This window comes from Cimex lectularius, unplaced genomic scaffold (genome assembly GCF_000648675.2).
Source record: "Cimex lectularius strain Harlan isolate CLEC.00 unplaced genomic scaffold, Clec_2.1 scaffold168, whole genome shotgun sequence".
NCBI lineage: Eukaryota > Metazoa > Arthropoda > Insecta > Hemiptera > Cimicidae > Cimex > Cimex lectularius.
Genome location: NW_019392902.1, coordinates 634,543 through 659,875, shown reverse-complemented (window position 1 = coordinate 659,875; position 25,333 = coordinate 634,543). Strand labels below are relative to the sequence as shown.

Below are 25,333 nucleotides of genomic sequence, written 5' to 3'. Positions count from 1 at the left end.
AGTGTAAGGTCAGTCAGATTTGTGCAGGTTGTACGCAGCAACCTATCTTTCTATTTCTTCAACCTTGCTATTTCGTTCCAATATTCACTATTAAATACTAAAATATAGTATTTTTTATGAACTTGACCAATTTTACAGACATGTGGAGAAAAACCTAGTTTTTCCCACATACTAGATTTTCACAATATTCAAATCCTCTTTTCACAGCAAAATTTTTAAAAAATTAAAGTATTAAATAAGTACAACAAAAACACAATTTGATAATCCACGACTTAACGAGCTAATATTCCTTTAATAGATTGTATTCGTTCTTAAAAGAACTAAAAAAAAATTACAAAACTTAGAACTCGTAAAGGAATGGCCACAATGTAGACGACGGTTCCAGACTAATTCACTTAGTTGAAAACATCTCATTTCCTCTCTTCTCCGGCTTAGTTGAACGGGCTGAATAAACGTCATGTTAAAGTTAACGTTCTTCTGTTTAAACCACGTGGACTTTTATATAGCAGCTGCCATTCCTTTAAGAAATCACTTTACACATCCTGTTAAAGTTATAACCGTATAATTTGTTGTTTTAATAGCATGCAGTAAACATTTACTGGACGATGTTGACGATAATAGAGGTAATAAAAGATGTTAGTCGAGACTTAATCACCTATAAAATTGTCCTTACGGCGAGAAGTGCTTTCCGGAAGAAATCAGTTGATGCTATCTGCCTGAAATGAAATCATCATAATATATTTTGCTTACTTATCGTGTTGCTAGGGCATTAAATAAACAGTTATAAGGGTTTTGTATTTGTAAATTTTAATGTTTGAATTTTCCGCATGTTATCAAACTAATTAGATTAATACTTTTACAAGGGGGAGATTGAGTCGTTTGAAATTTCGCTTTAGTCGTCTTTAAAGGTTTTACTGTAGGGTAGAAATTTTTGGCTGTTGAACTAGGAGATTATTGTACATGCTAGGTGATTGGTACAATATTTAACAGGTTTTGATTAGGACATAGGCGCAAAGGGACGTGAAGTTCATTTCGAATAGTATAATTAAAAATAGAAAAGGAATCATTTGGATTGAATGAAAATTTTCACCTATTGGTGAATTGGTCAAGCGGACCACGAAATTCATTTTCACCTATGATGATTTATTTCTTTTGTTGAACTTTCAGGTCTAAAACTATCAATTATTGATATACTGCATTGAGATGTTTTAAGCAAGTAATTGTACTTCTAATAAAATAGACTTTTCGATTACAGATTGCAATATTTATTCAAAAGTCAGTTTGTTGTAAGTCAAAGGCAGGTTTATAGATGAAATGGAGGTTTTTCCTTACTGGCTTAGGTTTCAGAAGACTCATAGGCAGAATGGCAAGGACAGCTGCAATAATTACAGAAGTGAATGTAGGCAGTCCTTTCCTATTCTAGTTGAAAGGGACCTAATCGCATCACCCGAGACGTCTCGGATCTACGAAGGGGACGTCGTCCCCCAGGGGCTATTTCTGGCCATTGTCTATTTCCGACGAGACCTTAACATTTCGGTCCGCTTTTGTCGAGTTCAAAAGTATCTTTTTCAATTAGGGACAGGTTTAGCGTCTGAAGAGAAACGTCGAGCAAGAATAAGATCATTTGTTTGATAAAGGGCGATATCAATTTGCCATTTGGCGGAAAGGTTTAATTGCCTTTTCAGATGTTCTTTTTCATTTCCCCTGTAGCTTTAACAAAGCGAAAATAAAATCAACCCAAACATCTACGTTCAAATATATTACTCTACTAGCTAGATAACTTCTACAATTTTCACTCATAAATCAGTAGTGTTGTACATCACCAACTGATAATTGACCTTATTATTTTTGTGTACCCTGCTGATACAATAATTTACCCCTTTTTTATTGTGATTGACTCGAAAAAAAATGGTTTCTGGAAAACAATTAATTCAGATGATTTTAATCATCCTATAGAGCCGTTAAATTCTAATTTTTATAGAAAAAATAAATAGAAATTTGGGGGCTCGATAAACTTTGTTTTCTGATTATATACATTTTTTTAACGTACTTGCTTCGTCACTCGGTCGCATATCATGATGCATTGTACATATTTGAAAATATGAGAATTTTTTTGCATGATATTGACAATGTAAGTATTTCTGCAAAGTGAGTAAAAATATTTTTATGTAGATGTTCTGTTTTTGCACCCCGAAAAACTTTAAACTATAAAATTACAAATTATATGTGGTGATTAGTGACCGTTAATCGATAATTATTCAGAAATCGTGAGATGCGGTCTGGTGTGATTAGGTTTCAGAAAAACATTTTCTTTATCGTGCCAACGTTTCGATCTTTATTGAGATCATCTTCAGGGCCTGGGATTTACAAACAATGTTTACATATTACAATTACATTTAGGATGTGGAAAAGTGACTTTATACAATGCAAAATATATTTTATATTCAAACAAAGTATTTCTACTCACTCAAAGTGTTTGTCTTCTGTGTAATTGTGCCATCCTTGCATGTCGTGTTGAGAGTGCCAGTGAGATTTTGCTGTTTTTGTTTATATATGTTTGGTGTTGAAGGGGTGGGGAAGGAAGTCGGTATATAAAAGACAATTTTCTGTAAGGCGTCGGCTTCTTTGATGTGAAAAAAACCGACAAAGGGGAACAATGTGTTGGTAATGGTTCGGCCAGATTATCCTTTTAGGATTATATAGAAAAAGGATAATTAGGAAATGTTTCCTCTAAATTGTTGGAAAATTAGACTATGTGAAAAGTATTTGATCACTGGCACTCTCAACACGACACGCAAGGATGGCACAATTACACAGAAGACAAACACTTTGAGTGAGTAGAAATACTTTGTTGGAATATGAAATATATTTTGCATTGTGTAAAGTCACTTTTCCACATCCTAAATGTAATTGTTAAATATAAACATCGTTTGTAAATCCCAGGCCCTTAAAAACTATTGTTTACTGGGAATAAATAAATAAGATAATAATGATAGCAAATCTTGTTTATAAAACCTGATTTATTGTCTGGATAATAATTGTTTTGGTGTTAATGTTGGAAGATCGCAGTTGCTTTGTGGAATGGACTAATCTACTTTTTGTTCACCCAGTGACTCTCCAAAGTCCTAACTTAAAACGGTATCAATTCATTCAAGCAACCCTCGAACCTAACTTGATTTAATGTTTATTCATAACACATCAAGGAACATTATTTCATTTTTATATTCGTTTCATTATCAATTTTTCCATTATTTGCCATCATGTTATAGTACGTAGAATGTTTAAAGTGAAAAAAAAAATTCAGTTACAATTTCACGTTATAATTCACTAAGTATATATTTTTTGCAATAATAATATTAATGATGTTTATTTTGTTTAAGAAATTGATTCTTCTACAAAATGGAGAAGGGTAGATAGTTTGAGCATACGGTAATAAAACAGTTACAATTATCTTAAAATACAAGTATAATTAATAATTTACAAATTATCTTTCTGTATTTTGTTGAGGCAAATTATGACTTCGGTTTTACTTTATTTTTCAAGAGACGGGCAAAGTTTGTACAATAATGATAATGTGTCTGCCAAATTGACACGAGAAGTTATATAGCATAAAAATATTAAACTCTAGAGATAAATAAAAAATCTAATTCGGTTATAGCGAGCGCATTTTTTATTTGGAGCAAGTTGAGCTGATTATTTTCGTTTTTGAAGGGAACCAATAGTATAAAGCTATGAGATATAATATTAAAAAACTATTTTGTTTTTTTCAGAAATGTAACAATTCCACCACTTGCCCTACTTTTCTTGTAATATTTTTCAGTATAACATGTCAAATAATTATACCCTTTCAAATATGAAGCAACAGAAAATTTTGTTGAGATTTATATAGCATAAACATATTAAACTCTGGAGATAAATAAAAAATCTAATTCGATTATAGTGAGCGCATTTTTTATTTGGAGCAAGTGAGCAGATTTTTTTGGTTTGTGATAATAGTATAAAGGTATGAGATATAATATTAAAAAACTGTTTTTTTTTTTTTCAAAAATGTAACAATTGCACAACTTGCCTTACTTTTCTTGTAATATTTTTCAGCGTAACATGTAAATGAATTATACCCTTTCAAATATGAAGCAACAGAAAATTTTGTTGAGATTTATATAGCATAAACATATTAAACTCTGGAGATAAATAAAAAATCTAATTCGGTTATAGCGAGCGCATTTTTTATTTGGAGCAAGTGAGCAGATTTTTTTCGTTTTTGAAGGGAATCAATAGTATAAAGATATGAGATATAATATTAAAAAACTGTTTTTTTTTTGTTTTTTTTCAAAAATGTAACAATTCCACAACTTGCCTTACTTTTCTTGTAATATTTTTCAGTAATGTCAAATAATTATACCCTTTCAAAAATGAAGCAACAGAAAATTTTGTTTTATTTTGTCAAGTTTCCGATAAAAAACATTAGATCAAAATTGAAAGGAATTCTACCTCATGTTTATTTAAAAAACAAAAACAATGTTGACAGACAATGGATATACCAGAAGCCTGGTAGTGGGTAACTGGCATCTTTTTCATTAAAAAATAATCCATAATCTTTACTTTTCTTCAATTCAGCTATTGCCAAGCTGTCGTCGATCATCCGTCCCAGGTTCTCAGTCTCCTCTAAGTCATCAGGGATACTGTCGTTCAGGGCAACGTTCAGAAGTGGATATTTTTTTGTAATAAATTAAATTTATTGACGTTTAAATAAATTGGCACGACATTAAAAAAATACAAACAAAAAATTACAACGGCAATGGAACACGTAATTATATGGCAATTATAAATGAAAGGTTAATCACAATTATCACGCGATAGGCGTGCTACCGGTGGAATATTTACCAAATTTGTGACCCTATTTCTTGCTTTAATTATAAACAATTATTGTTTACATTTCTCATTGTATTCGATGTTTTTCCAATCCTCGTAATAAACACGACAGAAATTTCGAGAGAATATGCTAATTTAGACGCATTCCCTTCTGATTATTGGTGCGATTTAACTAAACTTGTATTAGGTGAATGTGTGGGTGCAATAGAGAGAGAAAGAGAGAGAGAGAGAGAGAGAGAGAGAGAGAGATATTATTAGATATAACCTTTTCATATTGGCATGTCGGTTCGTTTTTTACAGTGGTGCATGACAAATCAGTCATCTACAAGTTATTAGTAAAACTTCCGTTCGTTTTTTTTCGTTCCTCAAGTTCGACCTGCATATCTAACTTCACCTCATACCAATGGACTCCTCATGTTTCACTAGGACATATTCACACATGTTTTGATGGCGTGAGTAACAATTGGAGAACTTAAGACGATTGTTCTATTTACAAACTGGTTTTACGATATACCTAATTTCGAGCTGGAATCAATCGCTCATCATCAGACTTTACACGTTACCTACAAATGTCTGATGAGGAACGGTTACAACTCGTAATCTGGGTCAAAACCAGTTTGTGAGTAGAACTATACTTTTCTATTTTTGAATATTATGAAATATCGGAAACAACGATGAGGATGATTTACGAAGATAGGGCCAATAGGGACAATGTCATGGAAAGTCTCTTAATGTACAGGAGGGTTAAATATAGTTTAGGTCACTAAATCAGACTCATGCGATTAGGAATATAAAAGTTTTCCCTTAATTTACATTAAAATTTCATAAGATATTCAGTATCTAGTCTAAAGGTTATAGCAAAGCTGAAACTCTTTTGTAACTGTTGTTAATAATCGTTCTTTTAAAACATTGTTCGAGTGTTGTGAAAACTAAGCTTATCTGAATTTGTGTAGACGTTTTGATATAAATATCCTTTCGTGAAGTTTCGTACATCGAGTACGGAAAGGGTTAATTCGAAAAACCGAACAAGTAAAAATTAAATTTGGATAAAAAATGCATATTTGACATGGTCTCTGGTTGATTGACGTCATTTTTTCTGGGTCAGTTTTTAAATAGGGAAAAGGCAAAATAGTTATGTTATATCAAAATATGCGAGCGGGGCAGTGAAAATAGTTTCCGGCAAACAATATTAATGGCATTATTCCAAATACTCTTCCGCTACAAACCACGACATTCAGTTTCAGCTCCAGTCTTCCCTTTCCGGCCGTGGCTTTCACAATATGGCCTGCAAACGTTTCGGAATAAAAAGCGGATTTAGCATAAACGAGAAAATCTTCTGCGGCCCTTTTTTTACTTTTCTCCCACTAATCGCTTGTCACAAGCAACGGTAATACTCTTTGTCAGAGCATATTAATTTTCTGTTTTCGAATTAAATTAAATAACTATGACATTTCCGACATTCCTATTGGCTGGTTATATTTATCGATTGTTTGTTATTTTATTTTAAAACTATCTTTTTGATTTTGGTTTAGAATCTCAAGAAAACCCTTTTTAGAATTTATAGTAAGCTCATACTACATTAAAGGGAAAAATACTCTCCAAAACCTACGATCATTCAATTTTGTAATACAACGCAATTTCAACGCAAGTTCAATACAACTATACATTTTATTGCAAAAATCAATTTCAATTGATTTATTACAAATGGACAGGCAAATTTCAAGTACCAGTATAGAACACTTTGAAATCTGCAATGTTCCAAATTTTCTAGACTTACCTATTTCATTTTCCACGTTTGATACTACCAAATAAAAATTACTGTTACTGATGTAAATTGCTCAAAAATGAATAGGGATATTTGTAATTTATTCTTATTCTATTAATTTTAATTAAATTAGCCGGTGTATTCTTGTTAGTGGGAAAAAAATAGAAAATACAAACCAAAAACGAACAAATGTTAGTTTCTCATTTTTTAATAACGGATTTACTTAAGAATAGTAAACATGAAGATCACTCATTTTATAAACAAACACCTTTTCTCGTCTTTTCTACATTTTAATTCAGTTGTATTCTCTTTAACCATGGAAAGACATCATCTTGAACCAGAAGTTGGCAATATTATTGTGAGAATGAGTCGTCGAGGCCATCGGCAAGACCAATGTATCGCAGAAGTAGTCGGCGATTCTGAGTGCTTGGTCTTCCGGGCTTTCGCCCGATTTCGAGGGACAGGAGGTGCCAAACCAGGGGGCCTGGATGTGGACCTCAGCGCATTATAACGCTAAGGGAGGACAGAAATATTATCATTATTGCAAGAACCCTTATCATAGTGCCTGCCAAATCCTAAATGAAGTACAAGATATTTTGGCAAGGCCTTTATCAGCATAAACGATTCCTAATCATTTGTGGAATGTTGGCCATTGTATGCCCCTTTGAGACGACCTGTAGCAACAGCCCACCATCTGCAACTCAGGAGAATATGGCGCATTCCTTCTTTCCCTATCTTGCTCGACGTTCTGACAAGAACATTAGGATGTTTTAAGACCGGGCCTAGCCCTAGGGCCGAAGCTACTCCTGATCGATAGAGACAATCGAAACCTCGAGTGGAGACAACCCTAGCGTAGGTACTTGCGACAAACGGGCCGGCACCAGTTTTTTTTTTTTAAAGTAGAATACTAACCACCATCCAGAAGGTAAAAGTATAACCTACATACTTGGCTACTCTCAAGGAGTCTCACCACATACAGTCCGACCTCAATTGCAAGCAAATAGAATTGGATAGCTTGCGCCCGTAGTACATTATAGGACATGCATGCTGCAGTCCGCGGAGTGTGACTGATCGCACACCCGACAGTAATGTTGCCGGGACCGGAATCCGATCCTCGAAAAACTATCTACTGAGTTAGAATGCATGCCAGATACCAAGGCTGCAGTAAGCCTGGAGAAATGGTGCATCGCTTCCCGTATATTCGGTCGTCCTAAAAAGGACAATGAGTACCTTTAACGTCCGCACCTGACCGATTAGGCTTTATCGGACGTTTTGATTCTCAAGATGAGAGCTGACACCCCTCCGCATACGACAGAAGTGTGTTACTGCCGCAGCATTGGTGTAGAGGCCGCCCAGCCCCTAAGAGCCAAGACAAGCCTCGCTCTCCGCTTGGTCGGGTTCTCATTGAACACCGAACCGTATGCCGCGGGCAAAGGGTTACCTGGAACCAAAATACATCAGCCTGGCAGCACTCCTTAGACAGAGAAGGCCACTCTATCTCCCGGAGTAGTGGGGCTTCCCTAGCGTACTAACTTCCGGATCCGCTCCGGCCGCGGTTTCGTTTAAAATGGAATTGCTAACCACCCCCTGCCTACGGTAAAAGCCGCCAATCGAGCGCATTACGTACACCTGCGTGCACAGCGCACCTGAATAGGCGCAACCCAAACTACCCATTTCCATGCACCACTTCTCTCGCAATCGTGGGACTCCGTCAGCGTAGTCTGAGTGCCCTCAACGCTATACTCTTCGATTGTCCGATCCGTGAGGCCGGGTGAATAACGATGGTCATACGCAAGTCTCGTGCGAAGGTCCCAGATAGAAGCCTCTTCTCTAATTGTATCCGCCAGGGTTCTAACCATGGCCAACTACGAGTCCATTCCTAGTGTAACAAAGGCTGAACCTTGGAACATATCTGTTACCCCGTAGTACAGATGTTTATGCACCTTCCGCTTTGAGACGACCTGCATCAACAGCACACCACCAGGAGAAAATGGTGCAGCGAGCGCATAGAAGAGAATACAATTGGAATGCTGTTATGTTTACTGATGAGTCGCTTTTCAGTCTGTATAGTGATAGCAGGAGCCGACGAATACCGAGAACAGTGTATGGGTACGATGCCCAGTTCGTGCTCCCTTCACTGCAGTTTGTAGGAGACGGCGTAAATGGTCTGGACTGGGATTTACACTGGAGAGGGAACTGGACTCCATATTGTTGAAAGCAACCTCACCGCAGCCTTATGCCCAAAAAAGAATCGAGGAATACATATCTCAAATCACGGATCTCATTTGCAGGGATTTTTGATTCCTGGATGACAATGCCAGACTTCATAGGGCGGAGTTGTTCATCACTGTTTGGAAAACCTGAGAATCTCCCATCTGCTCCTTCCCCCATTGTCTCCAGACCTCAATCGCATTTAGAACATGTTGGTGAGTTGCAGAGAAGGAATGCGATCACCATCCGCAGCCAGTTGACTCGCAATAACTGGGTGTAGCGTTGCAACATCTATGAAGTGACATTCCTAATGTAGATTTTTTTAATATGACAGTTGCCAATAGTTTGCGTATCCTCACTGGTATGGTTTTTTCAAGGACGGATTTCTGTGATTTTTCGTTAAGTCAGATCCACGGTTACAATCTCAGCAGTGAACATGGCGAAAGATAAAGCTTGCGAGGGTAGGGAGACGAAAATGATTGGTAACGATCAAATTATAAGTTCATTTCCGGATTATAAGATAAAATATCACACTTTAACAAATTCTGCTATTGAAAATCAACATTTGAAAGTTTTCTCAGCCGTTATAAAAATAGGTTGATTTGAATTGAAGAAGAAAACTTTTGAAACTTAAAAGAAAGGATTTTATGCTTGTAATTATGCAAAATTTTATTTCTAATGCCTCTTTAAACCAGTTTAGGAGCATTTATAATGACAATTACACAGATTCGTTGAAGTGACCACAATTCCAAGATATATTATCGACTTTTGTTAATGGTAAGGTTGTCAAAGACGGATTGCTGTGGGGTTGAAAGATAACCACTCGCTAATTACTCCGCATTTATTGTAAAACTTGTCCCGTGACCTCGTCTTAGGTGAAATGCGAGTAAACATAGCTAAAAAGAGGCAAGTAGTCTCAAATATTCCTTTGGGAGCCAGTGAATTAATTTTAATGTCCTCAGACAGAACTTGCATTAATCCAACGCTATGCTAAATCATAGGAGTTGTTGTCAAGTTTGTGTCAATCAATCGGTTGAATGATTTAGATTTCATCTCGTGGGACGGGAAACATGATTTAAGCTCATTTCCTTTATAGCAAATGTTTCTTAGCGACTGGTTGATTCACAATTTGTTGAAATCGTGTCCACAACACTTTCACACAAAGCCAATATGATACCACAAGAATAGCATCACACTTTATGGCCTGAAGATGACCCGAATCAAGGTCGAAACGTCGGCAAAAATATAAAAAAGGTGTTTCTCTAAACTACCTCATTCTTGACCGCGTCTCATTTCAACAATTTATAGCGAACTTTCAAACTATGTATACCATTTTTTTTTTCATCTTACAATTAGTTGTCGTCGCATTTTGATGTTTTCATTATTGTTACATACAAGGTAATGCACGATGGGATGCAAAAACGTGTAATTGTAGATAGTACAAGAATGGCGAAAAACGGATCGTCTAAACCAAATCATTGAGAAGATTCCATTTTTTATGTTGCTAAACGGACGACACAACAAAAATATTACTTCCGTTACCTTTACATTTTTCACTAAAATTAAGGTGGTTTTTAATATCTATTGAGATGGTTAAATATCTAAATAGTAAGTCATTTACTGAATACCTTCAGTCCAACTGATAATATACTTAAAACTAATGTCGTCCATAGGGGGAATTACCAACGGTTTAGTATGCCATTAGAGGTAAACTTGGATTTTCCTTAAAATTATAAGTCCGGAGTATATCTGTACTTTTATTTTTTTGAAAAACCTAGAACCCTTCCAACATTTCGTAGAGAGGAATTCGGATTTTCACGAACATGCAATAAAATATTCAGCTCCTCAAACTACTCTGCAGGTTTGTGGGTGATGGAACAGCAACTGATCCGTACCTCCTCATATTGTGAGAAACACAAATAAACGTTTTCTGGTTTACTCTGGCGATCAGGAAATTTCTGAAAGTACAACTCTACTGCACGACGCGCAATACTACTACTATCAATAGTTTAGCTCCAGGAAATAAAATTTGCTCAAATAATGCTAGTTTGACAAACCATGACATAATATAAACAATACAGGCAATTAATGTTATATCATTAGTATCATCATTTTGTTATTAGGTCATTTTCTGACCAATTTAAAATCTGATTGAACCATTGTTTTCAGATCAAAAAATCCTTTAAAATGATGTCAGGATCTATAGGGTCGTGTTTGAAGTTTTAAAATAGTACTGGGCCTGAGGTACCCTATATAATTGTTCTCTGCATGCACAAAATATTACGCATATATATATATATATATATATATGTGTGTGTGTGGTTGCGTGAAAAAAAAGGGCTGCGGTGGGAATCCAACCGTGACCGCGGTGTTTACGCTAGTATGTAGTAGAGACGCTGACTACTCGGCTACCGCGGTCCACTTTGCGCATTGGTAATTTAGAAATCGTTGCAGTTCTTTTTTCAGTTCGTTTTTAATAAAACTATTTGGAAAAAATTCAAGCGCAGCCGAACAAACAGCTAAAAATTAAATCAACAAAAATATTACAATACAAAAACAAAAAGTTCATTTGTTCAAACGTAAAAAGAGGTATACCTTGGGTAATAAATGAAATTTAACATTTACAATTCTAATTCGTTCCTGTTCAACGAGGATAGAGGTGATTACATTATATGTTTACTTTCTTCCTTGTTATATTTTTATTAGTCGTTACTTTTTAGGGGTGTTTCCGGCAAGGGGGCATTCCATGCTTAATTTTATTCTAAGATACCCTTCTGTAAACTTAAAAGAGTTGATTTTACAATGCATCTTGCTGGAAAAGATGTTACTTTCGTATTCGTTGTTTCTTAAAGTTATTAAATAGAATGAATGAATATCGTTTTATTTAAAACATCTCACAAATTTAGGGCCTCTCTTACAATTAACGAACAATTAATTACAATATTTACAACAATACAATTACAATTATTAAAATGAAAAAAGAGGGAGGGAGAGAGAGATAGAGATAGATAGATAGAGAGAGAGAGAGAGAGAGAGAGAGAGAGAGAGAGAGAGAGAGAAAGAGAGAGAGAGAGAGGGAGAGAGAGAGAGAGCCGGAAGGCGAGAGGAGAGAAAGGAACGCACTTATTAAATTAATCAAATAATAATGCAATAATTCGTTTTTGTCAATGCAAAATATAGAATGTATATTTAGGTATTGATTACTCAATAAATAACTTGGTTTTTAGATTGATTGGTGATTACCCATGCCGCAAGACATACAAATGTTTAAAGCAACAAAATTGGTTTTCTATGAACTATACATTTGTCAATAAACGCCAAATTGAAAATTTATACAAAAGATGTACAGCTGCAAATAACTTTCCTGGTAAAAATGATTAAAAAATAATAATAACTATTAATCAATTCTATCTAGCCATGCTCAGGTATTTATTAAACTTCTAAACAGCATACGGAAACATATGCACAATGTAGTAGAGCTAATGAAACGCTTGAATAATATTCTGTACTAATATCTGTCATGAAAATTGTAAGGTACAGACCTTGCAGACGGTTAGGACGGTCGTTCGGTAAATATCAGTTTTCCTCACACGTCAGAATATAAATTTTTAATTAAACGTTTGTAGTACTAAGTTCAATTGGCTTCACTAAGCCAAATTTCGATTGAATCATCGTTTTCCTATCATATACAGCTCGTAGTATATTAAAAAGAAATGAAACTAGGTAAGTTACTCAGAGATAAAAATTTGTTAGAGACGAATCCTTTAATAATTTATAAAAGAAATATTAACAAAATTTCACAATTAATAGTCTACTTCCTTTACTAAAATTTTGGTTAAATGCGTTTATTGCTTTAAATGAATTTAACTCATTTATACATGAAGCACATTCTCTTCAAATATTAACGTCTACATTTGCCTGATTATAAATATTTTTCGTGTTGTATATTTATTTTTAAATACAATTCCCTTAAATGACAAAACATAGTGAGTGCCATTATAATGAATAAATTAGAGTTAGAAGAAAGAAAAAAAAACAGTCAACTGTTTAATTTATACGAATTTTGTTCGGAATGCGGCCTCTAATTACTTTCTGATAATTAGAGAGGGTAGTCTTCCTGAGCCGAAACCGCCCCTATTTAAAACTGGATCGGGCTTTCATTAAAAACATCGATTGACTGTAAATTTCCTTCAAAACCCGAGGCAGATCTATTAGGCGGAGTTGCAAATTGAACGCGGCCCTTACAAGCGGAACTGTCCCATTGCCAAAAGGTCCCAACGGGTCCGCACGGCGTCGAAAAGCTGAGCAAGCTGAGAGCAGATGGACACCGACGTGATATCTTCAATAACGTTATCCCTAATCAGCGTCCCCTCCTGTTGAAACAACGAATTGATTTGCATTAACATCCCCTGTATTGGCTAATTTGTCGGGCTCATTTGCAAACTCGGTCCTTGCCCTTCATCCAACTATTTTAAACAAATTTTAATTTCATAAGGTTGGAAGTTTTTAATTGAAAACTGATGTTGTCTTATGAAAAAGTACATAAATATTATTCACCAAAAAAGCCAATAAAAGCTGGTGCAGCGTAAGGAAGTACCTTAAGACCTTTAAAAATATGCACTGCTAATATAACCAAAATATTCACAACATACCTGGACAAGGCTGCGATTTTATAGATACACCCTGTATAATGTAAAAGGAAGGGTTTGTTAAACTTCGTCTCGAAGAATATCAGTTATTTATGCTCATAGTAGCACACTTTCCAACATAGATGATAGATTATAAGATTACAACATACGCACTAAATCCCCATTATCGCTTTTACACAATTTTACACACATTGAGTGGGGCGTCCCCCAAAAAAAACTGATTTGTCAGAATTTAGCTGAAAAAGAAAACGTCGCACCCAGATGATTTAAATTTTTTACAAAATTACTTCGTGTATAAAACTTTTTCAACAGAGTGCCCATATTTAGCGAATACTATAGCCACTGTTTTGTTGGATTTAAAAGTGGTAAAGTTATCTGCAAAATGTTTATTGAGTAAATGTAAATGTTCTTGAGTTTCATTCCAAGAAGGTGATATAACACGAGGTCGTCAGCGTACATCAATAAATGTAATTCTTTCCCCTATATAATGGTAATCCGAGTAAGTGGGAAGTTCAGCGATGTCGGACAAGAACGGAAAAAATAATATGGGACTTAAAACTACGCCCTGTAGCACCCCTTTATACCAGAATACCTAGGGAGGAATGGAACTCTCCGTCTACGGACATAGCAGCATTCATACAAAACCCTAATGATCTGCACGAATTTTCGAATAATTCCAAAACGATAAATTTGTACCATAGTTTAGTTGACACTATCGTTCACTGTATTTAAATCATTAAGGAATGAAAAGCTTTTCTATTGTTTAGCCTCAGATAACAATTGATTACACCTGATATTGCAAATATATCATAAAGACACTCCCTTCCCTACTTGAAATCCATTTGCACATCTGATAACAAACAGCGCTCCTTAACCCATACATTTACTCGTTCATACATGATATTGGTAACAATGCGATGCAAGACCAAGTACGGTTTGGTACGGTCAGAAGTTAAAATTTTATTAGATAATGACTGAAGAAAGGTAAGACAGTGATTTCCAAAGTACTTAAAGCATTCAATATTTTTTGAACATCGTATTATATACTAATCACATATATAATCAGTATATAATACGATGTTCAAAACGTATTGAATGCTTTAAGTACATGGGAAACCACTGTCTTTCAATTAATTAATCTTTATGCAAGGTATTGGTTGAGATATAAAGATATGAGATAAAAAAATTAGTGTCACGAGCGGGATTCGAACCCACGACCATCGGCTAAATACGCACTTGAGCTATGGTGACTTCGATCCACTCTTACACAAACTTCCCACCTTTCGAATTTTCCCTCTTTTTGCCATTTTTCAAATATCGTGTAATCTATTCGATTCTCGGCGACAAATGAAATGGTCACGGAGACCTTTAATGAATATACTTCATATGTATAGATATATACAATACATATATGTATGTATGTGTGTGTGTGTGTGAAGATATACTTTATATATATATATATATATATATATATATATATGTGTGTGTGTGTGTGTGGTGATTAGTGACCGTTAATCGATATTTATTTAGAAATCGTGAGATGCGGTCGGGTGTGATGTAGGTTTCAGAAAAACATTTTCTTTATCGTGCCAACGCTTCGATCTTTATTGANGACGCCTTATACAAAAATGTCTTTTCTATACCGACATCCTTCCCCACCCTTTCAAAATCCAACGTATATAAACACAAAATAGCAAAATCTCACTGGCACTCTCTACACGACACGCAAGAATGACACAATTACACAGAAGGCAAACACTTTGAGTGAGTAGAAATACTTTGATTGAATATATAAAAAATATATTTTGCATTGTATAAACTTACTTTTCCACATCCAAAATTTAACTGTTATATGTAAACAATGTTTGTAAATCCCAGGCCCTGAAGATGATCTCAATAAAGATCGAAACGTTGGCACGATAAAGAAAACGTTTTCTGAAACCTACATCACACCAGACCGCATCTCACGATTTCTAAATTTAAAAAAAAAATATATATATATATGTGTGTGTGTGTGTACACAATTTTGAAACACAGCTGGACAGAATAAGAATTTACATCAAATTTGAAATGGATGATAAGGGCTTTGGATGAGTTACGATGGATGAGCAACAAGTTAACAATTTCGTCTAGATGCGAATGAGATGGTTCGTCGTTAACGGAAATTTCTATAGTTGCAATTAGAGCGGTTGTTAAACGAAGTTGTTGAATTTCATAAGAAAAAGATTGAAGAATCCCCTAGTAAGCGCTCTCCCAAGCAAGTCCTGATCAAGCATCAATACATAAGGTTCAATAAACAAAAATAATTTAATTTGTTTTGTCGAACAAATCGCTCCTACTTTTCGATTCTTACACAGAAGTACTATACTGTGTCCGTTATATTGAAAACTTTATGAAAGAACAACATTTCTTATTAACTTTTTTCAATTAATTAATATTTAATTAAGATTTTGGTTGAGATAGAAAAGTCAGTGGCACGAGCGGGATTCGAACCCACAATCTTCGGCTAAATATGCCGTTGCTCTACCACTTCAGATATTGTGACTTCCATCTGCTCGGACACTAACTTCCCATCTTATTCTCTCTCACCTCTCGAATTCGGACAATCGGACCACGAACTGTAATGGATTTAATAATTAAACTGAAGTATATCTTCACGAAAGCTCTCCGTGGCCATTTCATTTGTCGCCGACAATCAAATAGATTACACGACTTTGAAAAATGGCAAAATAGGAGGGAAAATTCAAAAGGTGGGGTTGAGATGGGAGGTTGGTGTCCGAGTGGATCGAAGTCACGATAGCTAAGGAGCGGCTTATTTAGCCGAATATAATGGGTTCGAATCCTGCTCAAGACCCGACTTTTTTATATCAACTAATATTTTTCATAAAGATTAATTAATTGATAAAAGTTAATTGTTCAATCATACCACGAACTGTAATAGATTTATTACTTATTAACATTACTAAAATTGTTAATATTGATTACAATAAATACTAATCATTATAAAACAACAGAATGGTTATTTTATGAGATTGGTCGTTTAATGAGATAGCGAGCTTAGAAGAATACTTAGAGCGAAGGCCATTTATAGAAAATACTGGCCACACCATATTTATTTCTCGGAGAGGTTCTGCGCCCATCCAAGTAAACTGTTAGACCCTATGATCATTACTCTCACACAACATTAACCGTTAAATGTTTAAACTTTGATAAAATATCTACAAAAGGGTTGGTAAAGGTAGAAAATACTTCTGGCAAGCAGAAACTTCTTTCAAAGAAACGAAAGAATTAATAATGCTTAAGCAACAAAAAATTTAGTGACTACAGCTTTTTAATAATGCAGCGTACATTATAAATTAATTCAAATCTTTTTTTCTTAATCTATTTTAATGAAAAGAAAGGACTTTTCTTTCATTATGTACATGAAAAAAAATGTTAGTTAAAAAATATAGATTTATTTATTTTTATAACATCAATTAACGGTAACAACAAAAGCTAAAAGTGAATTATGATGAAATAAAATTTAAAAAATAAAAAATTGGCAACATACCAACCATGGTTGACCCACAACCTGCACCTCTAAGAGGGGCCTAATAAATGTTTTAAAAAAGATCCATAATGGAAAATTAAGAAGAAAAAGTGAATATTTCTTAAAAACCTACTAAAGAAAGTTTGAATTTGAATATTTTTCAGTTTTTTGTAAGTGAAATTTTTAACAAAAATGTAAATAAATATTTTTTTTAGTGTATGCTAAAGTTATAAAATTAGAATAGAATCAAAGGATTTTTTAAATTTAATTCTAACATCTTTAAAACATCTGTACAAATTAAATATATATTGAGTAAATAAAAATAATTACATACAAATCTGACAGATCTGTCAGACCAGGAGGCAGCGGGGAGAGATACCAGCAAGTGCAGGAACTTTTCTTTAGTCGGGAAGGTTAAAATGGAGGTCACGAGGTCATCGTCGTTTTAGACGTCGTGGAGATTATAAGGGTGGGCCAGTTGAGGAAAGAATTTGGCCTAGTGTGTTAGGATGGAGGGATAGTTTGTACTGGAAATTGAGGAAACGTGTTCGGATAAGATCCTTCACGAATGGGATTTTAAGATCTTTATCGATCATTTGATTGGTGACGTAGAAGGGAGCATTGAGGATACGACGGACAACTTGGAAAGGATTGGATTCGCTGGACGTTAGAGGATTTGGCCGAACCCTCCAGGCCAACTCCGTAAGTTCAAATCTGTCTGATGAGAGTTTTGTAAACGGTTGGTTCGTTATGTATGCTTAGTGTTGATTTCGGTAGTCCATGTCTTTTGTTAGGTTCTTGAGTTTTTAATCTTGTATGTGGTTCATGTAAATTTGCTATTTAAGTAAAACCCACAGAAGCGGACTTCGTTGAATGAAGGTATTATCTTTTGTTGTGAATTTTAAAATATTTGAATCGTTTATGAAAACGATTATAGATTTATAATTACACATTACATTTAAATCGTAAATTAAAGGCGTCGAGATGACGCTGGTTAAAACATTTCCCTGATAAAAAATATGATCAGGAATATGGCAAATGAAATGTCTCCAGAGAGAGATTTCGTGATATACCTGTTAAATTAATGATAATACATTGAAATGGCGCTTATTTTATCTCTGAGATGATATGTTAGTTGAAACGAATTTGCAAAATAGGAGACGTTGATAAAGTATATCTTGGGGTTCGCGCTGAGAGCTTAAACTCATTTTTTATTCAGATAAAACCAAACCGCTGTACACGGAAATGAAAACGATTAATAATTGTTCTTGGAAATTACGACAAAGAGGTGAACATTCAAATGGAGCCGACTGACACAGGAAGAGCTATGTATCATTCATGGCCGGCAGACGCTGGCTCAGCCTTGGACTTAACAATTCATCCGTCACCGGGGCATATCCATTAGAAAGCCATTGTCCGTCCTGGTGGAGGAAGGAATCGTTGCAAAAAGCTGCTAATTAGAAGCCAAGTCTGTTCTGGATAATTAAAATAATAATACTTAGCCCGGGTTCAATCCCTCTTCCCATCCGAATTTAATTGGGCACCATTCCAAAAGCTCGCGCTGGCTTTCATAGTAGTTCCTTTTCCATCTGACATGTCCTTTGAATTAATTGGTCCTTGAACGTGGAACTGTAAACAACCTGATTTAATTTCCTTTATAATCACCTGTTCGTTTATGATCTCGAGAGTGTCCTGGGCGACCGGGGTAAACATTGCTTCTGGACTAATTTATTACAGACTGCCTTTGAACAGATAACGTGGTATACAAATAAAGGAGCGTACGTTTAACGACCGTTACCCTCTAGAAATGAATTTAGTTTAATTAATCCATTATGCTTTGTTATTTTGTTTGATAATTTCCTAACGTCATTGGCCATGAGATTAGCCCCTATAATTTTCTACAATAAGCATAGCACAATACTTCTATTTAAAACAAGGATCAAGATAGCAACCATTCAAAGTTGTATATACTTAAATCCCTACTATTATCTAACCAGTTTTTTTTTCTTAAATATTTATTGCAAGAAAACGTTTTTGTTATTAAATGTCCAAAATGTTCAGTTACACACCCGTACCATACGGCATGCAATTCCTGAGATGTGGCTGGATGAGGAACTGACATGGAGTGAGCATATAAAGACAATTGTCTGCAATACGCGCAGTCCCATGTATGCGTTAAAGTATATTTTACCAAGTCATACCATTTATCTACATAATAAGCGACTATTGCTCATAATGCCAAACTGTGGCAGGTTAAGAAAGACGTCGGTCCCTGGTTCACGGAAAATGCGTCAAAAAGGGAAAAGGTCGTACTGACAAGATTACGTATAGGTCATACAAGAATTACGCACGGGCACCTTCTAACAGGAAAGCGACCGCATAGGTGCCCATTATGCAAGGATAGAGTAACAGTCGAGCATCTTTTCAATTGTAGAACGCTCGATGTTTATAGGCAATATTTTGGAATATCATCGGACCTGTGCGTAGTCTTGGGGCACGGCAGCGGGCACAAATCGCTGTACCGGTACCTCAGGGCTACTTTCAAATATATATAGTTTGTGTGTGTTTGTGCTGTGCTTGTATTGTGTGTGAAGTGTTTGTGTCGTGTTTGTGTGGTGTTTATGTTAAAATATTAGGATGAATGTAATTTATTAGCGTAAAAGGAAGGGGTTACTTACCCCGCCCCAGAAATGTCGAGTACTCTGGGGTGAGTGTGTCACGTCTGGAGAGCAAAAGTAAGTTATTAGCGCGAATGGAGTGGGTTCGGCCCCGCCCCGAGGAATATCGAGTACTCTGGGGTGAGAGTGTGATGTATGGGGAGCAAAAGTAAGTTATTAGCGCGAATGGAGTGGGTTCGGCCCCGCCCCGAGGAACATCGAGTACTATGGGGGAGTGAATGTGACCAGACTTCTATGTTTGTGGCAATATATATGTTATGTATTGTATGTTGTGTATCTATTCTTAAATTGACAACCTGAGGTAGAACAAGAGGCTAGCATTTTAAAATAACGACGTATTATACAAGTAAAAGGAGAGATTCAGTAACCAGATCGAGCTGCTCAAATGGCTGCAGTTCAATACAAAATACGCGAGAAAGACAGGAAAGAAAAGGAATACACGCGTAGGGCCGGCGGTGACCTAGCTGTTTCTCGGCCCATAAACCTTCCACTTTATATATAATATATAACAAAATCGAAATATTTAAATTCTAAATATAGTTTTTTGTATTTAGGCACTTCAAATACAAAAAACATTCAATACTGCTAATTTGTTAATTCAAATTCAAGCTTTCAAAAAATCATAAATAATTAAAAATTAAGTAGCTGTTAAAAATAATCAAACTTTGAAAGAAAGCGAAACAATAATGAGTAAACTTATTAATCCAGTTATAAAGGCCGTCATTGTCAGTAAAGCATTGTGCTATTTTATATGAAGCCATAGAAACAACTTTGAACCTTTGTTGTCAGCACACAATAATAGGGTTAACTGAAAACTAGATACAGCACTTATAATGTGATAACATATTCAGCACAATGTTAGGTCGATAAACTAATTAAATTCCAACTGAATCGCTTAGGTACAAAAAACATATAATAAATAAATATAAATCTTATTTCTTTCCGTGTAGTATGGATAATATCAAATATTTTATGTAGTTAATATATCAAAAAACGACCATTTTTGCAGCTATTTTGGATATCATTATTATGAGTTGAATGTCGACTTTTTTAAACTGAGATGCTTCTGGAATATCCTGACTTGTGGTAGTTGTAGTCATAAGTATAGGAGGAAGGGAGAGAGATTAAATTAACTTATGTATACTTTGTTCCTCTTCTCATCACTATCATTACTCAAACTTGACCTATTTTTTAGAGACAAGAAAGATAAATAAATAGCTATTAGATAGGTACATGAAGATAGATAGATAGATAGATAGATAGATAGATAGATAGATAGATAGATAGATAGATAGAGAGAGAGAGAGAGAGAGAGAGAGAGAGAGAGAGAGAGAAAGAGAGAATGAGAAAGAAATTCATTAAGACTACTTTGTTGCTTTTCTCCTACCAATATTGTATAAATTGCTTATTACCTTTGTAGGCACAAAATCGTTGTACTTTCCAAGATGAACGAATGTCTTACTTTCAGGTTTCCTTCACAACTGTCGGTATCACGATATCTTTAAAAGAAAGGTTCGGCGATCCTCTCATTACCGAAATTCAAATGTCACGGTTCGTTACGAGAAACGTGCCAGAATCGATTTTGATTATTTGGAACGGGTGGAGACACGAGAATATGAATTTTAATCATGCGGCTCGTCAGCCCAATTTTCCGAATGGGCGTCAAAGATATCTACGGAATTTATCTACATGATTATCATGCTCGCTCGTCGGGGATCTCTAAGCTGGTAAGGGTGATGTGAAATCGTTGAATTTGCACAAATCACGTCGTACTTGTGAAATCGCACGTCACCAAATAAATGGCTCTTTGAAGATTCGTCAATAATGCTCATCAGGTGATATTTTCAGCCCAACAGCCAGAGTTATAGAGCACCATGATTATCAATGTTATTGTTTCATTACTTTTTTTTCAAAGCAGTTTTACATTACTGTAAACATTTACTGTACCTAACTTATACATTTTTCCTAGGGTATTTCAACTATAAAGTGCCAGTGGTTTTGAAAAAAAAATTTGTAAATTTGCCGGGTTTGAATGCAGATCTGCTGGATTCGAACACAGGACCTACGCCGTGTCAACGCCTAACCCTTTGCGATAACCGACGCCCTCAAAATAAGACGTTTATCGCTACATTTCTACAAGTAAATACGGTTTATACATGTCAAAAAACGTATATATTAAAAACTTAGAGTGTATTTTAAAAATCATGAATCTCATGAAGACTAAACCCATTTTTCAGAAAATTTATTGAATGTTCGTCAACATTGTTTTTAACCTTGGGCATTCCCGTTCAGTTTGATCCAGTAACAGACCAGTATTTAGAATAGCCAGACAGTGAAACGCATCTTCTCAAGAAGGTGCTAATGTTGGCTTTAATTAACTCCTTAGTAAGACGGATTTAATGGAGTTTTTCGGTTTAGGGTAAAGAGGGGTTTAGTTTATATATTATATATATAACAGGGTAATTAAATGCAATTAAATTTAAATTTAGACATTATGACAGAAGAAGGACTACCGGGGCATCTGTTAACACTGCCATTTTCGGCTATTCTACGTGGAAATTTGATATGTTCAAATCTTTGAATGTACCACGCGGCACCAGATGCCTGTCAAATGATACGGTTCTGTATGAATTGCATCTTTTGGACGTGTGAACCGAATGCTGATCACCATACAGTCAAACTACCAGATTGGCCGGATAACTACAGGGAGACAGATGTATATGTCGTTTTCCTAGCGAGGAAGTATTTCAAAGCAATCATTCGAATCGTGTTTTAATAAAATCGGATTTGAAGTAAATATTTTCTTATGTTATAACGTAATATATATTACTAAAAAAATAATAGTTATTATAGTAGGCACATAGTAACTGTAGGCAGTTTTATGATTTATTGAATTTATCAAAACTTTTCCTTACTTTATTATGTTAGATTAACGATGTTATATTAATTTTATTATCTTTAAAAAAATGGTCATACACTAAGCATTTAATATTATAATTAAAGATTCTGTTGTAACTTCGTCCAGTTAGTAAATTCCCTGCGGCATGTTGGCATATCGCAGGCAGGTGTAGTTTCCTTACTTGAGTGTTACACGTATTTAACGTGTTATACGCTAACAGCACAAAATTTGTGATTTGATCTACGAATTGTAATATTATTTTTCTCGTTTGTATTAGTGTTGTCTCATAAATTTAGTAGGATATGGAAGCCTTATAATTTTATACCTAACAATCTACCGTAATTGTATTATTCTACAGATCGCATATACAATGACACATTTCAGATATTTTCATAGGAAATGGATATAAGCCAGTATTTTCATTACGAGAGGAGAAAACTGTCTGAAGGGAGAATTTTCACGGCTGTAAAACCCTGTATGTATTCGAGTTTACGACACTGGAATTTACAGCTTCCTAAGGAGGGCTGATCGGAATAAAACCGAAAACCTGACTTGAAGGTAAATAGAATATAAAAATAAACAAAGTGAATAGGATCAAACACCCGAATGAATTAACCTTTAGCTTTATAAACGATCTTCCCAAACATATTGTAATGTCAATCGTTGCGAGTGATGTCATTATTTCTCAATAATCCTTACCACATGAATTTACATGCTTAAAATTAGTTCATTAATAAAAATTATTATAAATATTAAAGGTGTTTTTTAAAAGTACAAGACTTACAAGTAATCTTGTTACGTTTTAACAGTACTACATAACTTTAAAAAAAATTATCTCCGATATAATTAGTGATCGGCTTTCATAGTTATAATATTTTTTTAGAAAATGGGGTTAGAACGAATTAGTACATTTTTGTACTTATCATATTTGATCGCTATTTGATCTCAAACTCTAATTTCATTGCACTTGAAATCATAAGCTTTATAATAAATAAATAATTTCTTGTATTGACAAGCTAAATTTTAAGCATGATGTCTCCTAAGTTTAACCGACATTTAATCATGTTATTTCTAAAATTTGGACGTTTTTGATCATTTTATTTGGTTATCCTCGTTGTTTTGGATAGTCAGTCGGGTTTAGCCTTTTGCTAACACCAGTGACTGGCAAATTTACTGCTTTTTCTACCTTTTATTTAGCAATAAGCCAGACCAAATGATGGGAAAGGACCGAATTGCATGTTCATCAATCCGCACAGCCTAAGGGGAAATCTCATAATATAACATTTTAGACCGTGTCCTCTATCTTTTGTCTTATTTATAAAGGATTAATAATAGTGTCTTCCCATTCCAAAAATCATTTTACATAGTTTTTAATTAACTTGTGTCTCCTAACGTGTACTCCACTTTTCTTTATCCTGGTTCTTCTTCCTAGATCCAATACTTTATTTGCTATATATCAGTGATTTTCTGAAAATGGTTGGCTTAAATACTTTAATATTATCAGATGATACAGCATTCCTGTGTGCAACAGCAATAAAACTGTACAAAAATAGAGAAAGGCCCAGTCAGCTCAAATTGATACATATAAATTTGATAATTAAACAGAATTGAACCATATTCTGTTCATCACTATTGATGAAGACATGTACCTTATAGCAATACAACTAAATCTAAGCTAAATATCTATTTAGATTCCAATCTGAAGTGTAAACACGTGAATAAAGAGCTATAAGTAATAAGTATACACTAGTTGCTATGTAAATCGTTATGCCATTTTCGGTTTAGAAGGTTTTCGGGTAGTAAGATTAAAGGTTTTTTAAAGGTTTATGGGGTTAGGATTAACGATTTGTATGGAAGCGTTTGTATCGCCTTTTTGCGGTTTCGAAATCAAATGAGATTCGTATGTCAGTGAGGATAGTTGGGTAAGAAGTAGGGAGTTTGGGCAATTTCATGGAGTTTCATAGATTTTGGATTGGGTTCTGTGGAGATTAGAACGCTCGGTTGAACCCAAAAGTATGATTCAATACCTTCTTTTCGAATCCATAACTGATTAATTGTAGTAATAATATGTAAATGAATCGTTTCTTTTTTAGTGAGAGTTTTAATCTGTTGACAAGGTATTTGAGTATTTCATTTAGTTAGTTCAGCTCTATCGTTAGAGTCGAGTGAGTGTAAGGGTTTCCAATAAGAGTTCGGTTGATGTAAAATCACAAATAGAATTCGATATTGGTTGCTGCAAAATGAACAGAATTGTAGTAGATTTCAGGAGGGTTGTTAGGGTGAAAGATGAAGGTGGTTTGCTGGGATTTGGTTTCGCCGAATCTAATCCTCGATTTGTTAAACTTTTCTTCCAAACAAAAGAGATGGTCCAGGCGGTTTCTGAAGGCCACTACCCAGTCTGGGTTTTGCTTGAAGGATGGCGGTTTGTCTGGTATGGAGCCGAATCGAAATTGACATGAATGTCTGCTGTGTATACTGAGTAGAGAAAGGGACAAAACCCACTTCGGTATAGAGTGAATGGGAGGGAAGAAGGTTCTATCGTACAGATAGGATTTTAAGATAAGGTAATAAGTGAATGGATCGGTTGAGTTTCCAGAGAAAGCACGATCTTGCCTATAGTGTAAGAAATCACCCAAGCAGCTTTCTTTCCGATCAAGAAAGGATACGATGTCTACCACCCTTGACTGCCAGTAGTAAATGGTATATTGATGTCGCCTGAACCCGGATTGA

The 25,333-nt window shown here is 34.9% G+C and overlaps 1 protein-coding gene and 1 long non-coding RNA gene across 2 annotated transcripts in view; both read left to right on the top strand.

The window, feature by feature from the left end:
* The window catches only part of LOC106674224, a 324,578-nt gene that overhangs the window by 245,954 nt on the left and 53,291 nt on the right, over positions 1-25,333 (top strand). The window lies entirely within an intron of this gene.
* Positions 21,089-22,462, top strand: LOC106674225. The gene is made up of 3 exons (XR_001341484.2): positions 21,089-21,872; positions 21,942-22,123; positions 22,194-22,462. It is a non-coding gene; the product is annotated as an uncharacterized LOC106674225 (long non-coding RNA).